Source organism: Lagenorhynchus albirostris, chromosome 17 (assembly GCF_949774975.1).
Source record: "Lagenorhynchus albirostris chromosome 17, mLagAlb1.1, whole genome shotgun sequence".
Classification (NCBI taxonomy): domain Eukaryota; kingdom Metazoa; phylum Chordata; class Mammalia; order Artiodactyla; family Delphinidae; genus Lagenorhynchus; species Lagenorhynchus albirostris.
This window is the reverse complement of record NC_083111.1, coordinates 75358873-75382412: the sequence shown is the minus strand read 5'-3', so window position 1 is coordinate 75382412 and position 23540 is coordinate 75358873. Positions and strand designations below refer to the sequence as shown.

At 47.3% G+C, this 23540-nt stretch overlaps 1 long non-coding RNA gene across 1 annotated transcript in view; it reads right to left on the bottom strand.

The window, feature by feature from the left end:
• The window catches only part of LOC132508311 (uncharacterized), a 222471-nt gene that overhangs the window by 42632 nt on the left and 156299 nt on the right, over nt 1-23540 (bottom strand). Inside the window, exon 4 of the long non-coding RNA XR_009536522.1 lies at nt 6665-6881. This is a non-coding gene — a long non-coding RNA (uncharacterized LOC132508311). The remainder of the gene's footprint in view (nt 1-6664; nt 6882-23540) is intronic.

Genomic DNA, 23540 nt, shown 5'->3' with positions numbered 1-23540 from the left:
TCTCCCATCTCAGCCTGGCCTCTTCCTAGCCGTGCGGCCTTAGGTTACTTAACCTCGCACATTAGAATAAGCACAAACAAGGAGTTTCCATCACTGTCACCATGAGCTAAACGTGGGACACAGGGTGGACGTGCTGTAGCATCGTGCTACAGACATGAAAGACAGTCCCCAGAGTATGTGGTCTAGTAGGAGAGGCAGATCAGCAAATAGGCAATTACAAAGGAGTGCAGTAAGTGTTAAGACAGTGGGTCCCCTAGGTCACTAACTCTACGTGCAACAGGGGCAAAAGGCAGGAAATTGTGGTCAGAGGGGTTTCCAGAGAGGGCGACAGCCAAGCTGAACCTTGTATTGGTTGGCCAAAAAGTTCGTTCGGGTTTTCTGTATGATGACGGGCAAAAACCCGAACGAACTTCTTGGCCAGCCCAATAGAATTGGCCACGGGGAAGGGGAGGGCCTGGGGAGGAGGGGACAACGCTGACCCAGGCCAAGCGTACAGCGTGTGTAAAGGCCTAGTGCGTCTTAGTCCACCTCGTGTCCCCAAGGCCTGGCACGGTGGGCAAAGGCGGTGGGGAGAGCACCCAGGCGCTGGTCTGGTCTGCAGGGAACGCCTCACCTCTCTCTGATCTGCCGCTAAGGCAGCCCTGCCTCTGACGCCACTGATGATGGAGCAGCTGAGTCAAAAGGCGACACACGGCCATTGTTCCTCACCCTGGTGAGACCCTGGCTTTAGAGAGCCAGGTGACAGTTCCCTTCCAGGCTGTCACCAACGAGCCCTGTCATCTTGCATGTGTTTCTCACCCTTCTGAAGGTTCCTTATTCTCTTCTGCCAAAAGGGAGCGGTAAACCTTGGCCTCCTGGAGTGATGGGAGACAAACCGGGTGCCGGACCACCTGAGGACCCCTCAAATGCCAGCTCGTCTCTGTCACCCAGCCCCGGAGATGGAACGGGTCTCCAGCACGGCTAAGGGAGGACTGACTCCACACCCGCCCAGGGCCTCCCCGACACTCTGCTTTTGCTTCCCTGGAGCTGGTGTTGTCCACACGACCGCAGGAAGCAGCCTGAGTCACAGCCCAGCCAGGAGCCCTACCCTTTCCCAGGGACACCAGTGACTTCTAGGTTCCCTCTTCCCACCTAGCTTTGCCCTCAGCTCTGACGGAAGTGACGCTGGCTGATCAAGAGCTGTGTAGATCGATTTCCCCAAAAGTGGTAATTGCAGCCTCCCTCCTGGAGACCAGGCCAGGGACCTGCATGGCCACAGCTAGAGACAGCTGCGCCCACCCCACTGCAGGAGGCGCCCCTGTGCGCCCACTCTCAGCCCGACCCCTCCCTTCTCCGTTTGCTCCAGGCGGCAGTGGACAGTATCTGGCCAGAGGCCAGCCGCTCAGCACCCTAGACTCACTCTCTGTGGGACTTCCCTGGCAGTCCACGGGTTGAGACTTCACCCTCTAATGCAGGGGATGCGGGTTAATTCCCTGGCCGGGCAGCTAGGATCCCACGTGCCTCTGGGCCAAAAAACCAAAACACAAAACAGAAGCAATATTGTAACAAATTCAATAAAGAATTTTAAAATGGTCCACATCAACAACAACAACAAAAATCTTGAAAAAAAAAAAAATCACTCTCTGCTCTGATGCCCTATGTCAAAACAAGGTTCTATTCCGAGCCTGGAAGAGGGGCTGGCTTTTCCCTGGGCGCTCTGTGGTCCTGCCTCTAATCACAAATTTGAGTTTAGAATTTGTTCCTGCTTCAGGACCCAGCCCCTCATTACCATGTTTGGGCAATTTACTTGACCTTTCTGTGTACTCGACTACTACATGGGGAAGCACTCTGACTTTCCAGACAACTCTTAAGTGCAGTTATTAAACTGTCCTATCCACTAATACCAAAGCCTCAGAGCCTCACCCTGTTTAAACATCTCTTCCCCCACATATGCCTGCCCTAGGCTGAGACCCCCATTCGGGGGAAGGGCAGTGCTCGTCAGTATCATTCCTCTTTCCTCCTCCCTCTAGGCTGCCTCTGACTCCTCCAGGGCTGAGTGGGAAGAGAGGGACCCCTGTGAGGACAGAAGGAGCAGAAACTGTCCCATTCACGAGAGGATAATGGCAGGATATGGCAGGTGTCTAAATACTCACCCTTTTCCTTGTGGAGCTCTTTCGGGAGAAACATGTCCACTGGGGACCTCTGGCTGCAGTCCCCTAACTTGACTGATGTCACCTCTGGCTTGTGGCTTATGATGTCCCCTTAGCCCCCGCATCCAGCTGACCATCCCAGGACGCACCTGGGCCCACGGCCAGACACTCGTGGCTGGCTTCCTGCCCTGCGTTATCCACATGGCTCTCATTCCACTCCCCTGGGCCACTCCTGCACCCTGAAATGCCCAAGGCCGAGCTCTTTAAATGGTACTAGGGAAGCCCGCGGCCCCCTCACCTGCCCTGCCGACCCCATCAGAAGGGTACAGGACGCCCCAGCACTGCAGAGAATCCCACCTCCGTCCCTTCCATCAACCTCCCTGCAATTCTTTTCTACCCTCCCTGGGAGTGAAGGGCCAGGGCCTTTAGACTGATTTAGGGGCCGCACCTTGGCAGTTCTTCATAGATTCTCTCTCTTCATTGTTCAGAATCTGTGGCCACTTAATATTATTTGTTCTCAACTTTGGAGGCTCAGCCAAAGTTTAGGTGACAAGAAAAATGCCATTTACGTTCCCACGGGGTGAGCCATTGTTCCTGAGCACAATGAACCCCCCACTTAGACTTGCAGGACCCTGAGCACCTATCCCTTCTGTGACCCTTGCCCCAGGGCAGCCTGCTTTGTGCTGTGTGTTTGTCCCCCTCCAGACCACGAGCTGCTGGAGGGCAGGCCCGTGCCTCCTGCCCCTGTGTTCTCAACACCCAGGGCCTCGCAGGCAACCAGGACACCTCTGTTCAATGAACGAAGGGTTGAATATCTTAAATAATACTGTTCATTGAACAATCAGGTGTCAGTTCTCACTTACATGGAAGAAACAGCCTACAGGTGCTGTAAAGTGTAAAAATAAATGGGTATGACTCTATGTCCAAAAGTGCCGTAACAATAATGGACACAATCATTACAACAAATAACACTGATTGACCTAGTCGATTCGCTCTAGTTCACATACCTATGTATTCAGTCTTCACAACGAGTAAGACGGGTATTACCATTTTCCCATTTTACAGATGAGGAAACTGAGGTACACAGGGCTTAAGTGTGAGCTAAAGATTCTAGAAATTATACAACCAAGAGTTAAGAGTTAGGGCTTCCCTGGTGGCGCAGTGGTTGAGAGTCCGCCTGCCGATGCGGGGGACGCGGGTTCGTGCCCCGGTCCGGGAGGATCCCACATGCCGCGGAGCGGCTGGGCCCGTGAGCCATGGCCGCTGAGCCTGCGCGTCCGGAGCCTGTGCTCCACAACGGGAGAGGCCACAACGGTGAGAGGCCCGCGTACCACAAGAAAAAAAAAAGAGTTAAGAGTTTTAAGAAGAGTTCAGAGATGTAAGGGATGGTCTGTCTTGAAAATGTTCAGAAAGGTCTTCTTGGAAGAGCTGCCATGACATGTGAGCCTTAAAGAGTGTGATTCCCGTAGGTGGACATGGGGAAGGAAGGCCTGCCAGGTGGACCAACAAGAACCCAGGTGTCCTACTTGTCCTACTATTGAAGGAAGGATAGCAGATGGCGTGTGCTCCAGAACCAGCCAGGGACTCTGTATTGACCAGATGTGAGGGGTACACGATCTAAAGGGGATTCAGAGCTTGGAGTCTGTCGAGGCAACAGGGAGTCACTGAGGATGTTGAGTGCCCGGAGCTGTTTTTCAGAAGGTTAATCTGACAGTGCATGTTTCCTGGACTGACAGACAGAGACTGGAGAAGCCAAACTACTCAGGAGATTCTCTAATTATTCAGCACCGATTCATGGAACAGCAGAGCTAGAAGAAAACTCAGAAGTCACTGCTATGGGACTTCCCTGGTGGTCCAGTGGCTAAGGCTCCACGTTCCCAATGCCAGGGGCCCAGGTTCGATCCCTGGTCAGAGGACTGGACCCCACATGCCGCAACTAAAGGTTCACTGGACCCCACATGCCACAACTAAAAATGCTGCATGCCGCAACTAAGACCCAGCGCAGCCAAATAAATAAATAATTAATTTTCTTAAAAAAAAAGAAGAAAAGAAAAAGAAACCATTGTTATAACTGCACCTTGCACACCAGACCAAGTTCTCTGAGGGAGCAGGCAGGGTGATGCCTGACTGCCTTTCCCAGAGCAGAACACAGCACCTGGTCAGGAGGTGGGCAGTAGGTTTGTTCAACAACTGAATGAATGGGAGAATGAACAAACCAATGAGTGACACCTTCTATCCCAGAGCAGGAACTTGGACTTAGGGCTGATTGAGGGATGAAGACAGGAGCAGTAGACATTGTCAGAGAAGGCTGGACGGAACTGCAGGGCGCTTGGCTGGATCCAGAAGCTCACTCGACCGGGAGCTTACCTCTCTCTGGGCCTCAGTGCCCCCTTCTATCCAGCAGTAGGTGGGAGAGGAGGATTGGCCCAGGCGACCTCCAAGGTCCTTCCTGCCTCCACTCTTCTGGGAATTGAGGAGAACCCAGCTACCCTGCTCTCCAGCCCTGTGCTTTCCTTTGATGCTAAATGGGGCCAGGAAGAGTGACGACTCCACCGGCAACCAGAGCCCTGCAAGTCGGCAGCGACTCCTGCACCTGCCCCCACAGGCAGCCCAACCCAGGCTATTCTGGGCTGGCTTCACGGCACCAGCCTCCCTGTCTTCTCCCATACCAGGCTTTTATGAAAGTCCCTAACGAGCCCCGTGCTCTTATCCATTTTAGAAATCTCATCTAACAGGGGCTCATGGAGTATAAATTAACCCCGAGGAGCAGAGCTGCATTAATCCCTGTGGTGATTATGCATTAGCCGAAGAATTTCTTTGCCTATTTTAAGCAGCCGAACCCAGGCTGTCTGGGGTGCTTTTCTCCTCTGTCTCTGTTGACAGCCATTCATTCATTTACAGCATCTCCCTTTATAATGTGTCCTCTTCACTCCCACCCCACACACCCGGCCCAGCCGCGGAGGCCTAGGAGGCTATCGTGCAGTGGCAGGGGTGCATGAGCCTGTGTCTGACGCGCCCCACCTCTCAGGCTAGTCTGTCACCATCCTCGTGACCTTGATCAATGGACTTCACTTCCCTGAGTTACGGCTGCCTGACTTTAACCAGTGTTATTAGTGGCAACCTTCCAGGGTGTTTGTGAGTTTAAGAAATCACGTTTCTAGAGCGCCACAGGCATGGTAGGCCCTCACCCCCTGTCAGTCCGCTCCCCTCCCTGCTGTTATCACCTTGCCTGTGTTAATATGACCAGAGTTGCGGACGGCTGGTAAAGAAAATCACGTGGAGTGAGAAAGACCCTAAAAAGTTTCAGTTTCAGGTTCAAGCTCCAGGGCTGGAAACAGAAGCCATTCATATTCTGAAGGCATTAATGAGGTCTTCAAAATCAAGCGAAGAAAAAACCCTACTGTACATTCATCAAAGGTGTGTTGTACCTAGCTGAGGACTTTCTGGAAAAGAAACCAAGGCGCGACTACCCACACCGCCCGCCACTTCAAGCTTGAGGCGCGCTACTCTCCAAATCAAAAATTATAATGATAGGCTTGTCTTGCAAGCCTGCGAGGCCTTTCTGCTGAGAAGTTCAGAAACGTTGCTATTCCGGGGACAGCATCTTACGAGGAACAAGCTCACCTGGGCCCCCGGCCCCCGGAGGAGTGGGCCCCCATTTCGCATGGCGAATGTGGAGCCCCAGAGGCACAAAGGCAGCGGTTCGTGGCCTGACTCCTCCCTCCCTCAGCACCTGACATGACTACAGCTCACACACACAGTGCTTTGCTGCTCCCAAAAGCCTTTTGGAGATTTTTATCTCCTGTGGAAACTGCAACACTTCTGAAGGGCTGGCTGAGCAAGGAGACGAACATCACGCCTGCTGAACAACTGAAGACAGAATTAGGAGAGACTTCCCTGAAATCGCAAAGGCAGAGGCTGCTCTCTGCACCACCTTGGACAGCAGCGTTCACATGCGGTCTTGGCTCGTCCTCCACCTATTTTATCACCCCCATTATACTGGCATCCCCTTGAAGACGTCTGTTTTTGGCGCTATGTTTAACAGAGAAGACACTTGAGTATAAATCCATGCTTAATACATCATTATTGCCTATTAAAAATAGATCACGTTCGATACTTACTCCTCCAGACCAGCCTGTGAATTAAGCACTATTATTATCCCATTTTACAGGTGAGGAAACTGAGCCTCAGAAAGGGTAAGTGACTCTAATCCAGGTCTCAGGTAGTAAGGGGCAAATCTGAGACTCAACACTGGATGTGACTCCCTGCTCCTTCCATTCAGTGTGTTTGCTTATTTATGCATTTGCTCAACAATCACTTGGGCACCGAGCCCAAAGAACACGGGGGTGGACAGACGTGTGGGTTCTGGGATTACCGCACCCGCTCGTGCGGCTGTCATTCATCTGATCCAAACACCCCAGTGTAGATTCATCCACACAAAGCAAAACAGACGCCCCTTGTTTCATGCAGCAAGTGCCTTGATGCCCCAAACACCTGTATCTGCTTGGTTTCTGGTCTTTGTGAATATTCCTTACCTTTGTCCTGGATTCCTGGTTTATAAAAAGCGTGTCCCAGCATCTCTGCAGGCAGCTTCTCCGACGACCAGCAGCCTGCCCACAGCTAAGGAGGCTTTGACTGGACAAAGAGGAATGCAGCAAGCTGGAAGTCATGTGGTCTGGGTCCTGTGCTCCTCGTGGTTCCACCTAGCATGGGTCCTTGAGCTGGTCATTTGGTTTCCCTTCACCTAGACAGCTTCAATCAGAAAATGAAAAGTTGGATTAAGAACTCTGATGAGACCAAACACAAAGCCTTTTGAAAAACCAAGAATCAATTCTTAATTTGTTCTTTACTGTGGTACCGTAATAACATAAAATGTACCATTTTAACCAGTTTAAGTGTACGATTCAGTGGCATTAAGTATATTCACAACATTGTGCAACCATCACTATTTCCAGAACATCTTCATCACACCTAATAGACACTTTGTACCCATTAAACACTAACTCCCCATCCCCACGTCCCCCAGCCCCAGGTAACCAGGGTTCTGCCTTCTGTCTCTATGAATCTGGCTCTTCTAGATACTTCACATAAGTGGAATCACACGGTATTTGCCCTCCTGTCGCTTGTTTCACTTACCACGACCAAGGGTCACTTTTAAGCGCAAAGATCAGCCCCTTGTACAGATCCTGTGCGTTGGAATAGAACTCGAGATGGGATGCAAGTTTTCCTACACCTTATCTCCTTCGTGCCTCCAAACTACCTCCTCTGCACTTAACCAAAGAGGAAAATGAGATTAGGCAAGTGTAAGGAATTTAGCCAAGGCCACCCAGACTGACAGAGCCAGGTCCTGACTCAAATTCAGGGGTCTTTCTAATTCACTTTTTTTTTTTTCAAATCTTTATTGGAGTATAAATGCTTTACAATGTTAAGTTAGTTTCTGCTGTACAACTGAGTGAACCAGCTATATGTATACATATATCCTCATATCCCCTACCTCTTGAGGCTAGAAATGGCAATAAGACCCCAGTTAACTGGATAAAGCCCCACATACGTTAGCCACAGACCCTGACATGGTTACTTTAGAGGCTAGTCAAGGGGCTCTGGCAGAGGAAATGCTATTCATCTCAGCGTCAGAAGAAACAGACCCCACCCCTCTGCCTTCACCCACCCACCTGTTATTTCTTCTGAAAAGACTGAGATTTGGGACCCACCACTGACTTCCTGGAAGGCTTGAGCCATCACTGAGGATCCCAGAATTCAACTTTCCCGTCTCTAAAGGGGGCCGAATAAAACTTGCTTCGCCCACGTTTCCAAAGGCCAGTCCACCTGCAAGCGTAAAAGCCACTGGAAATTGTAGGCAGCTCTTACTCGGCAGAGTGTCATGGAAAGAACATGGACAGTGTCGGAGTCCAGCTGGGCCACACTCAGGTCAGATGACCTCTCTGGGCTTCACTTTCTACAGACGTCTATTAAGCCCCTTTAGGTGTCAGGCATAATGTTAGATGCAGGGGTGCCGAGGCATAAGGAATATACACCCACACCCTCCTGGTAGGTCGAAGGGAAGATTCAAGACAAGACAGGGCAAGCAGTCAGCATAGCATGTGGCAGCTGGTAAGCACCCGGTATCTCATAGCCTTTTCTATAATGTATTCATTCAGCAAGCATTGAGTACCTACGTGGGCTTAAGCAGGGCTTCTTAACCTTGGCGCTATTGACATTTGGGGAGCACAGTCCTTTGCTGCGGGTGGGCAGGGCCACCGTCCCTGGCACTGCAGAATGTTTAGTCACATCCTCTATCCAATAACTGGCAGTGACACCCCAAGTTCTGACACCAAAAATGTTTCCAGACCTTGCTCAGCATCCCTGGGGGGCACAACTGCTCCAGTTCAGCAGCTCTGGTTGAATGTTATACCAGGTGCTAGGTATATAGAGAGATGAATGGGACAAGGGCTCCCCCAGGACTCCTGGTCCAGGGACACAGACGTGAGAACCACCTTCCATTAGGCAGGTGTGTGAGCGGGGAGGGCAGCTGACACTGGGCTAAGGGGCATGTCAGACACGGCGCTTTCACGGGACCAGAGGGCACGGCAGTAAGGAGCGCAGTCAAGAGGTGGCCACGGTCTAAGTGAGGGAGGGCGTGGCCCTGAGCCAGGCAGTGCTGATGCAGACGGACAGATGGAGACGGGCTGGAGAAAGATCCCGAGGCAGAATGGACAGGAATGAGGGGGCGACAGGCTGGAGGACATTGGAAACCAGCCAAGCGGGACCTGACCAGGCACAAGGAGCAGAGAGTGGGGCTGCAGCTGTAACTACACAGTGTCAACGGGGTCTAGACAGTGCTGGGTTTTCGCCTCTGTGAACCGGGAGACACTCCCAGGTCCCCCTCCTCTGCCAGCCATGACGCAGAAGCCCAGGTACTTGCACGAAGCTCTCTCCCTCCCACTCTCCTGCCCCTTCCTCTCCCCTCCCTTGTTCCACAAGCTTCTCTAAAAAGGAGAAAAGAGAAAGCCCAAGTTCTTCTTGGGTCCCGGGAGGCTCATGCCTGGGGCCCTCCCTGTTCCATGTCCTCCCACCAGGAAGGCTCGCAGAGCCTCCTCCAGGTAAAGGGTGTGGGGGGCCGCCGAGCGGGACTCGGTGACTCACATTGAGCAGATAATGAGCTCTGGTGACAAGGGACCTAGCGTCAAAGGGAGCAGTGCCACCTCTCCCAGGACGAGCGCTTGGGCCCACGGGCTCATCCATGGGTTGGAGGCTGAGCGAGTGTGACAGCTTCCCTGGCATCATCCTCTCATCGCACCCCAGCTCCACCGCCCCCGCCCGGGAAGTCTTGCTTTTTTAAATGTGCATTTTGCAGTTAAGACAGCTAGCTGCAGAAGCAGAAGGCTCCCAGAGGCTTGAGACTGGAGGTTCCATCCTTGACTTGGGTTTTCCCACTTTTCCTTTTAAGCCCAAGCTTTAGCTCTGTTTCAGCACTTAAAATATCGAAACATGTTTCCTCTGTCCACTTGATCACGGATCCCTTCAGCTCAGTCAACCCATTCACACTACAGAGCCTGCCTGACCACTAAAATTCAGCCATGAATAACTGCATGGGTTCCAGTAATGACAGCAAGGTGAATAGCGTACCTTCTAAAAGTGGTGTCTTCGTAGATGTGTGGTTTAAACTACCACGTAGTTAAGACTGTAACAGTGTTAAGACTCTGATGATGAAAAGATGATGGACTAAGTAATAGAAGAGCATAGACCCTGAGGCAGAGGGAGAACGCAGCCGCGAGATGGCACGTGTTTCACCTGCCCTGAAATATCCCTGTGTAAATAATGAAGCTATGTGGCGGTCAGGGCCCTGGCAGGGAAGTGTGGCACATGCAAGCTGGACGCACAAGGGCTCAATGATGGAACTACGTGCAGGAGGGAAACCAATAAGGGACAGCGCAGAATCTACGTGCTAGAAGAAACAGAGCCAGTTACCATCCCCCAGATCCAAAGAAGCAAAGAGGGGGAGAAGTTACCAGAATCCCAAGCGTAGCTACATGGAGAACAATCTCCCAACAGGAGCTGAGGTCCTCAGTAAGAGTGCAAACCTGATAGGGAGAATGGGTGCCCCAGTTCACCAACCTCCCGCCTGAGCTTCCTACTGGTCAAACTCAACCAGGCGTCCAAGGGCAGGTGACCTGTTGAAGGAGTCCATGCAGTCAACCTCCCCCTCTTCCCATCGTGTTTGGTGTCTGCACCTCACTGTTTGGCAGTTCATTATGGCAGACAGATGGGGAGGGAAGGGAAAGGGTGGAAGGGGTGGAGAAGGACAGTGAGTCCTCTCCCTCATACTCCAACCAGGTACTTAGGGATGAGGAAATAATTTTAACGTCTTCAGTAGAGACTTCTTGGTGGCCTTCCCAGCATCCAGCTTCCCCTCCCTCTTTTCTGACAGCTCTGAGGAAACCGACTCCAGTTCCAGGTGTGAAAGATACAAGCTAGGCTAAGCCAATCAGAATATTGCATCCCCTTGGAAACATGATAGACGTTTGACCTAAGTCTGATTTGGCTACATGACTTTTCCTTGGAATTCTGGGAACTGACAATCCTGCTTTCCTGCTGGTTATAAATAAGGAAGAATGGAAGTCCTCAGATGTGGGGGAACGACTGGAGCCATGAAGAGAGCCAACGTAGGGATGAAGTGGGCACCATCAAAGGCAGAAAGGAGAGACAGAATGAGACCAAGTACCTAGTGACATCACTAAGCTATAGAACAGGCCTCTCTGACCTAGCCCTGCCTCTGTGCTTTTCAGCTCAATAACAATATATTTCCAATCTGAGCTGGATTTTCTCTTAATTACAACCAAAAAAGCTTCAGTTGATCCACACTCCAAGAGTTAAACAAAATAAAAAATACAGAGTAGAAAGAGACAATATATCTACCAAGCCCGTGAGGAAAAATATACTGATAGTAGTTTGGTCATCAATGTTTAAGCATACTACTTCAGTATGCAAAATAGGAAAGAAAGGCCACCTTTGTTGGTCATACCTACCAGTGTCCAGGGCAGAGATACCAACTGCCAGGGACATGACTATTCTTGTCACTGAAGAGGCAGTTCAGTGACTTGTCTAAGAGCACGTGTTTTGGAGCCAAACAGAAGTGTGTGTGTGTGTGTGTGTGTGTGTGTGTGTGTCTGTTTGTATGTTAGGTTCATGTCAGTCTATCATTGAAATTTTCCTCTGCTGTGTTCAGAAATTCTTCTAATTTAATTTTTAGTTTAAGAACCTGCAAAAGACCTTGATGGAGTTAAATCTATGGAAGCAGTTCACCCATGAAGCCTCCCGAGGGGCAGCCTCCCAGCTTCCGGCACCTCCAGCAACTCCCATGCCCCCTTCTGCTCACTGGACTGAACGACAAGAGGAGTTGCCTTGATAAGGGGCAGGGGATGGGTGATAAGACCCCCTGTGATTCAAAACACAGGCTTACTGACCCAGGTATTCTGAGAGACTTCAAGAAGGGAAGCTCCATTGATCGACCTAGGCACCCATGGCTTCAACTCATGTTGGTGTTACCTTCAGATCAACCTTGACATGACTACTGTAAGGTGCTCCCCTGGGGGCACGACACAACAGAGCCATACCTTGATGGTAGATGATGACCTAAACCCATCTCAAAACTTGATTTCTCTAAGCTTCTAGGCTAGGCAGAAAAAAGCAAAGAGGTGATGCCAGGAGGGCCTGGACCTTGAGCAGGGACAAAGCAAGGGGATCCCTTTTCATTTATTGATTTAAAACATTTATTTTTGAGCATCTTTTATATGCAAGAATCTATACCAGAAAAAGAATTGGCCATTGCTTCATTCCACAAACATTTACTGAGCACACACTTTGCCAGGTACAGTGCAGAGATATGGACATGAATAAGCCTGGAATCTAGGCCATTCCATTGTCCTCATGGCTCAGTGTTTCTAAATGTGTGAGACTTACCATATGTGGATACACATGATTTTAATTTTGTTTTAGTTCTACAGAGAGAATTTTTGTTTGTGCACAGGTAAGACATTAAATAACCGAATTACATAGTATGAAAGCCATCCTCTTTTTCATTTTTTTCCCCAACTCCACTTATTACTTTGAGAATAAAGCCTAAGTTAGGTACCATATGTTGTTAGCATCTTAAAACTTGCCAATTTCCTTCTCTTCTAACAGAAAGAGAGAGAGACGGAGAGAAAAACAAAACAAAACATAGAGAGATGGAGACAGAGAATTTGGCTTAGGTCCAGAGCCTTCAAAAATAAAATATCCAGGGAGAATTTAATATCATTCTTTCGTTATCCCTGGTTTTACTTTTTATGGCAACCTCTTTAAGTATTACTGGTTTTTAAAGAAAAATGACAAGTAAATACTGACAGCTGTCAAATAAGTATGGTGAAATTATGAAGGTGGATATAAATGATTGAATTTTAGAAAAATAAGAACATGGTATTGTGTTACTTTTTTTTTTTTTCATTCAGGACTGCTCAGATCAATATTGTGTTACTTTTTAACCAAGTTTTCCATTTTTCTCTCCTCAAGGTGCTTTACCATATGTGAGGATTACACAGCCCTATTCTGATGAACTCAAGAATCGTCATGTGACTCTCCAGCCAGTGAAATGCGGGAAGAGTAGCACATGTCATTTCCAGGAAGAAACTTGAAGAGCCATTACGTCGTTTGCCGTGTCTTCTTCCCCTCTTCCATGGGACAGGCGATATGACACAGACAGCCTGCCCCATTTGACTGGGTCTGGATTTAAGTTGACATGGAGCAGAGTTACAACCAAGCCATGCGGAACGTAAAGCATGAGTGAGAAATAAGTGTTTGTTCTTGTAAGGCACTGAGACTTGGTTGTGAACTGGCATTACATAGCCTATCTGGACTGATACCAAAGGCCACAGCAGCATCTGACAGAGATGCAGTTGGTTCAGAAGAGTCTACCCTCACTCCTGGGGAAAAAAAACTCAAAATTTTAACCCTAACGCTGGATGCCCTATGAAGACACGCGATGCTCCCAATGGGACGCACTCGGGAATCTATTTAGGAGCAGCATCAGTAGAAGGCAACACCACAAAGGCTGAAGAGCCCTGTGCATGAGTAATATGAACTCAATTTCATTGGTAATATGGACCAGATAGCTGGATGGTCTTGAAGTCTTTAGGATGAGAGAGAAAAGGGAAATTACATACCTTAAACACACTATATGCCAGAGGCGATGTGCCAGGCCCTTGGTACACTTTCTCCTTTGGATCTTCTGAAGAATGGACATTATGTCCATTGATAGTTGAAAAAATGAAGGCTCTGTCACACAGCGTCATCCAGCCAGTAACCAGTGGAGCTGGGACTAGAACCGAAAGCCTCCTGAGCTCCATTCCTTCTGGGGCTTCTCTTACTACACTGGCAAGGTAAGGCTGGAAGAATGCCACCAGCTACGTGCATTTTCATCACATCCTATGTCGATATTTATTGGAAATGTGGAATATGAAGGCTTCAGTTAATGATATTAGATTCGTTCCCACAGTCATCATCTTTTCTGCAACTGCAACATCCAAATTGAATCTGGGATGGAGGTGGCAGGATTTATCAGGAATGGAATAATTCAGTGAATGCTGCAGTGGGGTTTCTCAATAGTCTGCAGGCTGAGTGTCGTAGTGATTGGGGAGTATTCAACCATCCTTCTCAAGTTGGGAATTAAAGCTTTTTAACCATGATTATATGGCCTAACATTCAGCTAAACCCAGTGAAATGACACTCAAATAACTATTAATCATGAGTAGTGCTCCCAGAAGCTCTCCCACATTTTCTCCTCCCCTTCTCCCCTCCTTCTTGGTTTCCTTAGCTCTCAGCCTCCATTCTTAACCTGGCAATAAGTATAGTCCTCAATCCATTCACCTCTGAGGTAGCCAATAAGCAGAGGAGGGAAGAAGAAAAGGCAGAGGGAGAGGAAGAAATGATGAGGGAAAAGTGTGAGGTTAGGAAGTGCAGGATAATTGATCACTTGCTGTCTGTTGTGCACCATTATAGGCATGAGTTTCCATCCAGCCTCTCATATGACTCTTAGAGCAATCTAGATAGATCACCAATTAGTAGTGATCATTCAGGGGCCGCTAGGATAGGAAGATATAAAAGACATTTAAGGAGCAACAAATTTGACCTCTTGGCCCAGAATGGCCCAGAGAAGTTGTGTTGAGCGATATAAACTGTCAGGCATGATCTCCCTGAAGGCACACCGAGCTTTCCCAGTCCTACTCTATAACCTTACTACCCAGTACACAGTTTGCGTTTATAAAGAATAATCCTTCTACCTATGCTTAAATGCCAATAATATTCCTCAGATTCAGTTATTCTTCTAGTTAACATTCATTTAGTAAGTACTGACTGAGTGCCTAGTACGTGCCAGGTACTGTTGTAGGCATGAGGAATATAGCAGTGCACAGAGAAATAACAAGAAATCCTGCCCTGCTGGAAGCTTACATTCTAGCAGGTGGAGATAGACATTAAACAATATAATAAGTAAAACATATACTATTTAAGGAAGTGTGAGGGGTTATAGAGAAAAATAAAGCAATGAAGGGAAGTTAAGAGTGTTGGAAGGAGGTGGGGTGTGATTTTAAATTGAACACTCAGAAAGTCCTCACTGAAAATATGACAGTTGAACAGTAACTTAAAGGAAGTGAAGGAGCAAGCCATGAGAAAATCTGAAGGAATAGCATTTCAGGCAGAGGGAACAGCATGTGCATAGGTCCTGAGGTCTGAGTATACCTGTGGGTTCAAGGAACAGCAGGAGGTCAGTGTGGACTAAAGCGGAGTTAATGAGATAAAAAGGGCAGTAAGGAGGCTCGGCCAGAAAAGCAACGAAAGGACAGATCCTGTTGGCCCACAGGCCTTTCTCAGCTTTTACTCTGAGAGAGTCGGGAAGCAATGCATTTTGTGCAGGAAAGTGGCATAATCTGACTGGCATTTTAACCGGATGTTTCTTACTGTTGAACTAAAAATAGACTGTAAGAGAGGACAGGTGGAATAGGGGGTACAAGCCAAGGGCTATTGTACTAATCCAGGCAAGTTGCCTGGGAGATTTGGGACCTGGCTATGCCATTTCCATGATGGTTTGGAATTTGTTTCTTCTTCATCATCTACATTGACTCTGTCACAATTCAGGCCCTTATCACCACTAGCCTTTCTATTACAATAGCTTCTTTTTTGGGGAGGTCAGGGGCGGTTAGAGTAGAAATTGTAATGAAAGTTTAAAAACAGAATTTCCGACAATTGCTTAATATAATTCAATTAAACATGGAAAATTCACCAAGGAAGACAATATACTTGATCATCAACAGATTTTCACTAAATTTTAAAGGATTATAAATAAACACATACATGTTTTAACTGCAACTGTATTAAATTTAAAATCTGTAATAATAAGATATTACGATAGCTTCTTTTTTATTTTATTTATTATTTATTTCTGGCTGTGTTGGGTCTTTGTTGCTGTGCACGCGCTTTCTCTAGTTGTGGCAAGCGGGGGCTAGTCTTCCTTGCAGTGTGCGGACTTCTCACTGCGGTGGCTTCTCTTGTTGTGGAGCACGGGCTCTAGGTGCGTGGACTTCAGTAGTTGCAGCACACGGGCTCAGTAGTTGTGGCACACAGGCTCAATAGTTGCTCCACAGCATGTGGGATCTTCCCAGACCAGGGTTCAAACCGGTGTCCCCTGCATTAGCAGGCATATTCTTAACCACTGCACCACCATGGAAGTCCAAGATAGCTTTCTTTTTTTTTTTTTGCGGTATGGGAGCCTCTCACTGTTGTGGCCTCTCCCGTTGCGGAGCACAGGCTCCGGACGCGCAGGCTCAGCGGCCATGGCTCACGGGCCCAGCCGCTCCACGGCATGTGGGATCTTCCCGGACCGGGGCACGAACCCGCGTCCCCTGCATTGGCAGGTGGACCCCCAACCACTGCGCCACCAGGGAAGCCCCCACGATAGCTTTCTTAACTGGTCTCTGTCCATAGTCCAGTCCCCTGAGTTAGTCAAGATAGGAGAGGCTCTGCTGCAACAAGGGATGAATCCTGGAATGTCAGTGACCTGATGCAGTAAAAAAACCTTCAGGCTGACTTCTTCCACATTTTGTCTGTACCCTCTGAAACATGTGGCCTCCACACTCTTCATAGAAGAGGAAGAACTTTACAACTGTAAGCCCTAGAAGTGTCTTACAAATCTCTGCCCACATCCACTGGCCCAAACCCCATTATGTGGCATTGACCTAATTTCACAGAAGGCTAGGAAATGTAGAGCAGCTTAGGAATCTTTGGTATGCACCAACATTCTCTGCCACACATCCTCCCATCCTTATGCTCTTTCTACAGCATAAATATCACCGTGTCCCTCTCATGTTCATAAGCGGGTGATGTATCCCCATCCCATCACAGTTATCATGATATAGTCAATAGCTCTTCCATGCGTTTCCCCCCTTCTTTCAGCAGTCTTTTCCTTTGTAAACAAACATTCTTGCCTTATAAAGGGTCTACGGCAAAAAGAATGGAAAGGAGCTACTGATACAAGAATTGCCAAGACCAATCCAAGATTCTGACCCTTGGAATTGAACCTATAACCCAGGTCTTCTTTCAACACTCTGAGTCTACACTGTGCCAAACACCACGTCAGGCTTGAAGGTGCAACGTTAACCACATCCTCATTCTCAAACAGCTCGTCGTTGGACCTAGTGGCTTCCTGAATGGCCAACAGGAAGAAATGGTCAACTCGACATTCCTTCCCTCCATGCCTTTATTCCCAAACACTTACATACACACTTGCATACACACGTGCATCTAATACTCCAGAAAGGAGGAATCTACGTCCATAGAGACTCAAATATGGCCATTGTAAGCACTAATCTTTGATTCAGGCATTCTGGGGTCCTTCCACTAGTGTCATTTCCAACAGTCTACTACCATAATTTTAATCTCTCCATATGTAAAAAGATAGACTTGGGGGCTTCCCTGGTGGTGCAGTGGTTAAGAATCCGCCTGCCAACGCAGGGGACACGGGTTAGAACCCTGGTCCGGGAAGATCCCACATGCTGCAGAGCAACCAAGCCTGTGAGCCACAACTGCTGAGCCCATGTGCCACAACTACTGAAGCCCGCAAGCCTAGAGCCCATGCTCCGCAACAAGAGAAGCCACTGAAAAGAGAAGCCCGCGCACAGCAACAAAGAGTAGCCCCCGCTCGCCGCAACTAGAGAAAGCCCGTGCACAGCAGCAAAGACCCAACACAGCCAAAAATAAATTAATTAATTAAAAAAAAAAAAGACTTGGACCAAAGAAAATCTGAGACTTCTTCCAGCTCCAAAATTCTGTGCAGACCCATTGAGTGTCGTGCAGAGGCCACCTTATTAATTCAAACCTAGAAAAGAAATTCTCCTAAGTATAGCATTATTTATCATTTGCAGGAAGAGCCGAGAAGAACTCAAGCTGTTCAAGCTCCCTTCTCCTTGGCCAAGCACGATTTCCTCGCAAAAGTTTTGGGTGGGATTTTTTAAGCTTCCAACGAGGCTCTAAAGACTTTTTGGACATTGATCTGTACTTTTATACCATATGGTTTGAATTGAGTGGGAAGAAGTCAAGAACAGACAGAATGTACTGCTGTGACAAGAACCCAGTAAATTAGAAAGTTCCAAGAAAATGGATGGTTTAAAAATGCCAAGAAAACAATTGGGGGCAGGATGGGCAAATCCAAGGAGGTAGAGAAGAATGAATGTTCTGAAAGTCTGATGTATCCGATTTTCTGCAAGACAAACCACTCCAAAACTTAGTGGCTTAAATCAACAACCACTTATTTAGCTCATTATTCTATGGGTCAGGGTACCTGGACGTTTTTTATGGTCTTGGCTGGACTCTCTCTCTCATCTGCATGGACCATCATCCAGGACTATTCAGATGTCGGTGACAGGAATCTCAAGAGGGTTAAGTGCCACGATCACTTTTCAAGTCTCACGGCACATCGGCTAAAGGAATCATATGCCCACTCCGGACTCAAGGGGTGGAAAAATGTCACACTTCTTGATGGGAAGAACTTAAAAAAAGTCAAGTAAATATAACGATACAGAGAGGGAGAAATGTGGCCAGTTTTACAATCTACTACAGATTTACCCAGTTTTACCATCTAGACACTGGAGAATTGGTTTAAATTCACTGGGATTTCACCTTGAAAAGTGAAGACTAGGGGTGGGAGAAGATAAATAAGGGGTTGACAAAAGGTGACCACTACTTTCAAGTATTTAAAGAGATCTCACAGATAAGAAGAATTACAGGACTTCCCTGGTGGTGCAGTGGTTAAGAATCCACCTGCCAATGCAGGGGACACGGGTTAGAACCCTTCCGGGAAGATCCCACATGCCGTGGAGCAACTAAGCCCATGTGCCACAACTACTGAGCCCACGCGCCTAGACCCTGTGCTCCACAAAAAGAGAAACCACCGCAATGAGAAGCCCGCGCACCGCAACGAAGAGTAGCCCCCGCTCGCCGCAACTAGAGAAAGCCCGTGTGCAGCAAAGAAGACCCAATGCAACCAAAAATAAATAAATAAAAATAAAATAAAATAACTTGTTTTAAAAAAGAAGAATTACATATGTTCTGAATAGGTTCATACAGAAATATTATTGTTAATGGCACCAGTCACGTAATGCAAAAGGAAGACCCCTTGAACCATCAGAGCTTCCCATATAGGTAATAAGGAAGGGATCAGACATTAAACAGTTGCCATGAATCAGAAAATCTATTTAATGCTCTCAAAACACATTTCCTTCCATATTTTAGAGATGAGGAAGTAAGTCTCAGAGGGTTTAAGTGACTTTGCTCAAGTTCACGAGCTAAGAATTGGCAGATCTAGGATTTGAACCCACATCTCTTCAATACCCAAATCTGTACTCTTTTGACACCATGTCATGCTGCTTAGGCTCTTTCAGGATCAAAGGAACAGAGACACACCCAGGTTCCGTATGAAAATAGACATTTGTTGTAAAGATAGATGGGGAAGAACAGAAATGCTGGGAAATGTCTCCGCAGCATGGCTCAATCTCTTATGCACCATGTCTGCTTCTAGCCACTTGCTGGTTCCCTTTCCTCTCGCACCCCTAGAAATCAAGGACCCAGAACCCCACTAAAATATGCTGCTTTACAGCTTGCAAATATGTTCGTTTAAATTCAGTTACAAGAGTGAGCCTTTTCCTGCAGTGTTTGCATTTTAAATAATCTTCTGGAAACCAAGATAGCATAACGAGAGTTACCATTTGCTTAGCACTTTGTATACCACTCCTGATTCTCACCAAAAACCTACTACAAGTCAGTACTAGTATTAACAATTTATAGATAAAAAACTGAAGCTCGGGATTCAAATCCAGTCCTGTCTAAATAACCAAATCCAGTACCTTCTCCATTAGACTACACTCCCTTTTGAAGCAAGAGATATTGGGAACCAAGCAGGCAGTGTGAAAATGGGTGGTAGAGATAGTTTTTTATCAAGTGGGCTTTCCTTGAATTAAACCACATTCTACCAGAGTTGATGTACGAGAAATTCTGGTCACTTGCAAATGAACTAGATCTGATTACTCTTGTCATTAACCTTAAAAAGTTTTGGAAGATTCTTAAAACTTCCTTTATAAATAGAAATTTTCAAACATATGTAAAAATAAAGCAAAAGACATGATGAACCTCCATGTACCCTTCATCAAGTTTCAACAATTTTCAACATGTCGTCAATCTTATTTCTTGGCAGGTTTCTAAGAGATGAATCCCAAACCTATGGTTGACCATGAGCTGCTTCTTCTTTCCCCAAATTAATAGCCAAGGAGTGTTGGAGCAGGAAGCCATCCCCCCAGCATCCTTTGGGATGAATCTCTCATTTGTAAGGGAGAAGGGTAATGTCAAGAAATAGAACTGGACTTGCTCAGAGTCACACACTGAGGTAGCAGAAAAGGAAGGGTGAGGACCAGAGTCTCCTGGCTCCAAGCTCAGAGCCCTCCCCCATAGACCAGCCTTCCCCAAGGCATCAGAATACTTTCTTGGTACCCACTGCCTAAGCAGCCACTGCCACCTCCAGAGGAGAAAGAGGTCAATGCAGCTTGGATTTGGTCTCCACCCAGCAGGATCAATGGACTTCGTCATTTATGCCCTTCTCTGACCTTCTTACTCTTTCAAGGGTAATTAACTAGCCAAATGGGTTCCCTCTACTGAGACTTGGCATCCAAATAGTCACAACCCCGCCAACTGCTGGTGACAAAATCACTCCTGAGAGGTCCCACTTGGTCCTCCACTGTCATGACCTTCATTGATTCAGCTTTCCTTATTCGAAAACTTGGTGTCTCACAAAGATGGCAGATTTGCCTGTGGATGCAACACACTTCACAGACATCCTTCTGCCACTTGGCTCCCGTGGCATATTTCCTGGTGAGAAATGACCTTCCCAGGGTGAATGCAAATAACTAAGGGGTTAGATAGTCCATGGACATGGCATCGAATGACCCTTCTCAAACTGGGAACTTTTGGAGATACATGGTAGCTTTCTAGGGAGGTCCTAGAAGCCATGGGATAAGCATCTTCTAGGTAAGAACATTCATTTCACAGCAACTGCAGAGCTGGAATGTCCAGAATGAGAATCCCATGGCAGGCACTGTTCTAAATGCTTTATACAGGCTAATTCATTTAATCCTTACTGTAACCCTATGAGGTTACTGTAAACCTAAGAGGTATTATTATCTCCACTGTGAAGAAACTGAGGCACAGAAAGATTAAGTAACTTCTTAAAAGCCACACAACTATTAAGTAGCAGAGAGTATTAAACAAAATAATAGGGTTTCAGATGCTGTACAAACTTTTAAAAGGAGTTATCACATGTGTAGGGTTATTATTGAAACCAAAAAAACTGAGAATTGGCAGGGAAAAGTATGAGCCAGTATGTAGTCAAGTCCTCAACTCTGGAGTTCTGATGGAAAATGCTGAAGTAACGTAGGAAAGTAAAAAGAGCCATAAAATGTATCAGAGAGAACTTCAGGGTGGGACAGAATATTTGGAGAGTAACTACATGTACAAAATCTTTTCTGAGTTCCTCTCTCCTCATCTTAACAATGACTCTTCTCTTTCTTAACAAAATATATTTATTTTCTTTATTTATTTTTGGCTGTTGGGTCTTTGTTGCTGCACGCGGGCTTTCTCTAGTTGTGACGAGCAGGGGCTACTCTTCGTTGCAGTGTGTGGGCTTCTCATTGCGGTGGCTTCTCGCTGCAGAGCACGGGCTCTAGGCGCGTGGGCTTCAGTAGTTGCAGCGCGAGGGCTCAGTAGTTGTGGCACATGGACTTAGTTGCTCCGTGGCATGTGGGATTTTAGTTCCCTGACCAGGGATCAAACCCTTGTCTCCTGCAATGGCAGGTGGATTCTTAACCACAGCACCACCAGGGAAGTCCCAACAATGACTCTTGATGTGAGGATTATCATAGCCTCTTTTTATAGATGAAGTAACCAAGGTTCGTAGGGGATGTGACTTGCCAAGTACCTAACTAGACATTAGGACTGACTCCGAATCCTGAACCTTTTCCAGTCCATCCCAGTAGAGCTAATTTTGAATCTGAGGGTATGTTCCTGCTTTTCAACGGGGTGTCTCAGCTCTGGTCCCATGGAAGCCCACAGTGAATAGGGTATATATGTCCTGCTTTGCGCAGAACAGTCCTGGTTTATACCTGTGTCCTAGTATAATTAGTAATACTGCCTTTTTTCACTATTAAAAGAGTTCCTGTTTGGATGAAAAAATTTAAAAGCTACCCTAACCCTGAGCAACACCTTCCTCACGTCTGGATCTGCAAAGCAGAGCAGTAAGTTTCTGCAAACTTGCTTCCTACCAGGAACACTGTTGGAGAGCTCTTACTGAGGGGTGAGAGCCACAGTGGAGACTAAATTTAGGACAACAAGTGGAGAGAAACTTTCGAGTTTATTCCTCCCACTCTCACTTCCAGCCCCAACTGACTATGTAGATGGGATTGTTCTCTGAGTGGAAGACTCAGAAAGAAGAGAAATAAAAGGGGAGAAGAAAAACCAGAACAGCCTCTTTGCCCTTCCCTTGCTATATGTTTGTTTTGTTTTTTTTTTTTGCGGTACGCGGGCCTCTCACTGTGTGGCCTCTCCCGTTGCGGAGCACAGGCTCTGGACGCGCAGGCTCAGCGGCCATGGCTCACAGGCCCAGCCGCTCCGCGGCATGTGGGATCGTCCCGGACCGGGGTATGAACCCGTGTCCCCTGCATCGGCAGGTGGACTCCAACCACTGCGCCACCAGGGAAGCCCCTAGAACCCATCTCTTGATGGGAGGAGCAGCAAGATGGCATTGTGAGAGGTCAAGAAGGGGGACCATTTTTACAATCAACCTACAGCATAGCAACTAGTGTCACCTCAACTAGTACTGTCGCAACAGATGGTGATGACAGAGCCAGGATCCAATTCCAGACCTGACTAACATCAAAATTGGAACCCTTTTTAGGATACCATAATAACACTTTAAGGAAAACAAAAAACAGCTTTGAGGAAACCAATAATTACATCCTAATGCAAACTTCCCAAAATCTACAAATGGATAGAAAAATGTCTGTTCTTCCCCCTCATTATCCAAGGCACCTTCAGGGCTGCTGAAGAGGTGGAAGCAGCTTTATTTTGTTACTTTCCAGGATTAGTTTTTCAGATGCAGAGTCACCTCCCTAATTAGTTCTAATTAGATGCATGGTTCACATTAGGTCACAACAAACGCAAATGTGAATAATTTAAGAAGGATCCGAAGTCAGTGTCAACAAAACCAGCTTCGTGGTTACCTGGGTGATGGCAATTCTTCCTCCACCGGAGTTGTCAGGGAGCTGACTCTGAATACCAGATGTAGGCTGTTAATAGCAAGGGGGCAACCTTCACGCATTCAATGGGCCTCAGACCTCTTCGTGGAAGGAGCTGTAATCTCCTTCACTTTCTGGGAGTGGGTGGCCCACGTGGACATTAAAAGAAGAAGGTTTCTCCATTTCTCCAGCCAGACAGACCTCTTTGGAAGTTTTGGGCATCCCTTGAAACTCCCATCTTTTCCCCTCCCAGAGACTCACCATCAGAGAACATGTGAATTGGAAGGACCTGGTTAGTCACCTCATCCAGTTCTACCATATTATAGAAGGGACAATTTCAAGTCCCCAAAAAGAAAGACTATTTATCCAAAGCTATACAGCTAGTGAGCAGCAGAACCAGGGCTAGAACCTGTATGAAGGTATGACAGTATAACAGAGGAGGCAGCATCTTTAGATTCAGCCTGATTTAGTTCCAATCTCAGCTCTACCAGTTATGCTGTGTGACCTTAGGCAAATTCCCAACCTCTCTGTGCCTTAGTTTGCTCATCTT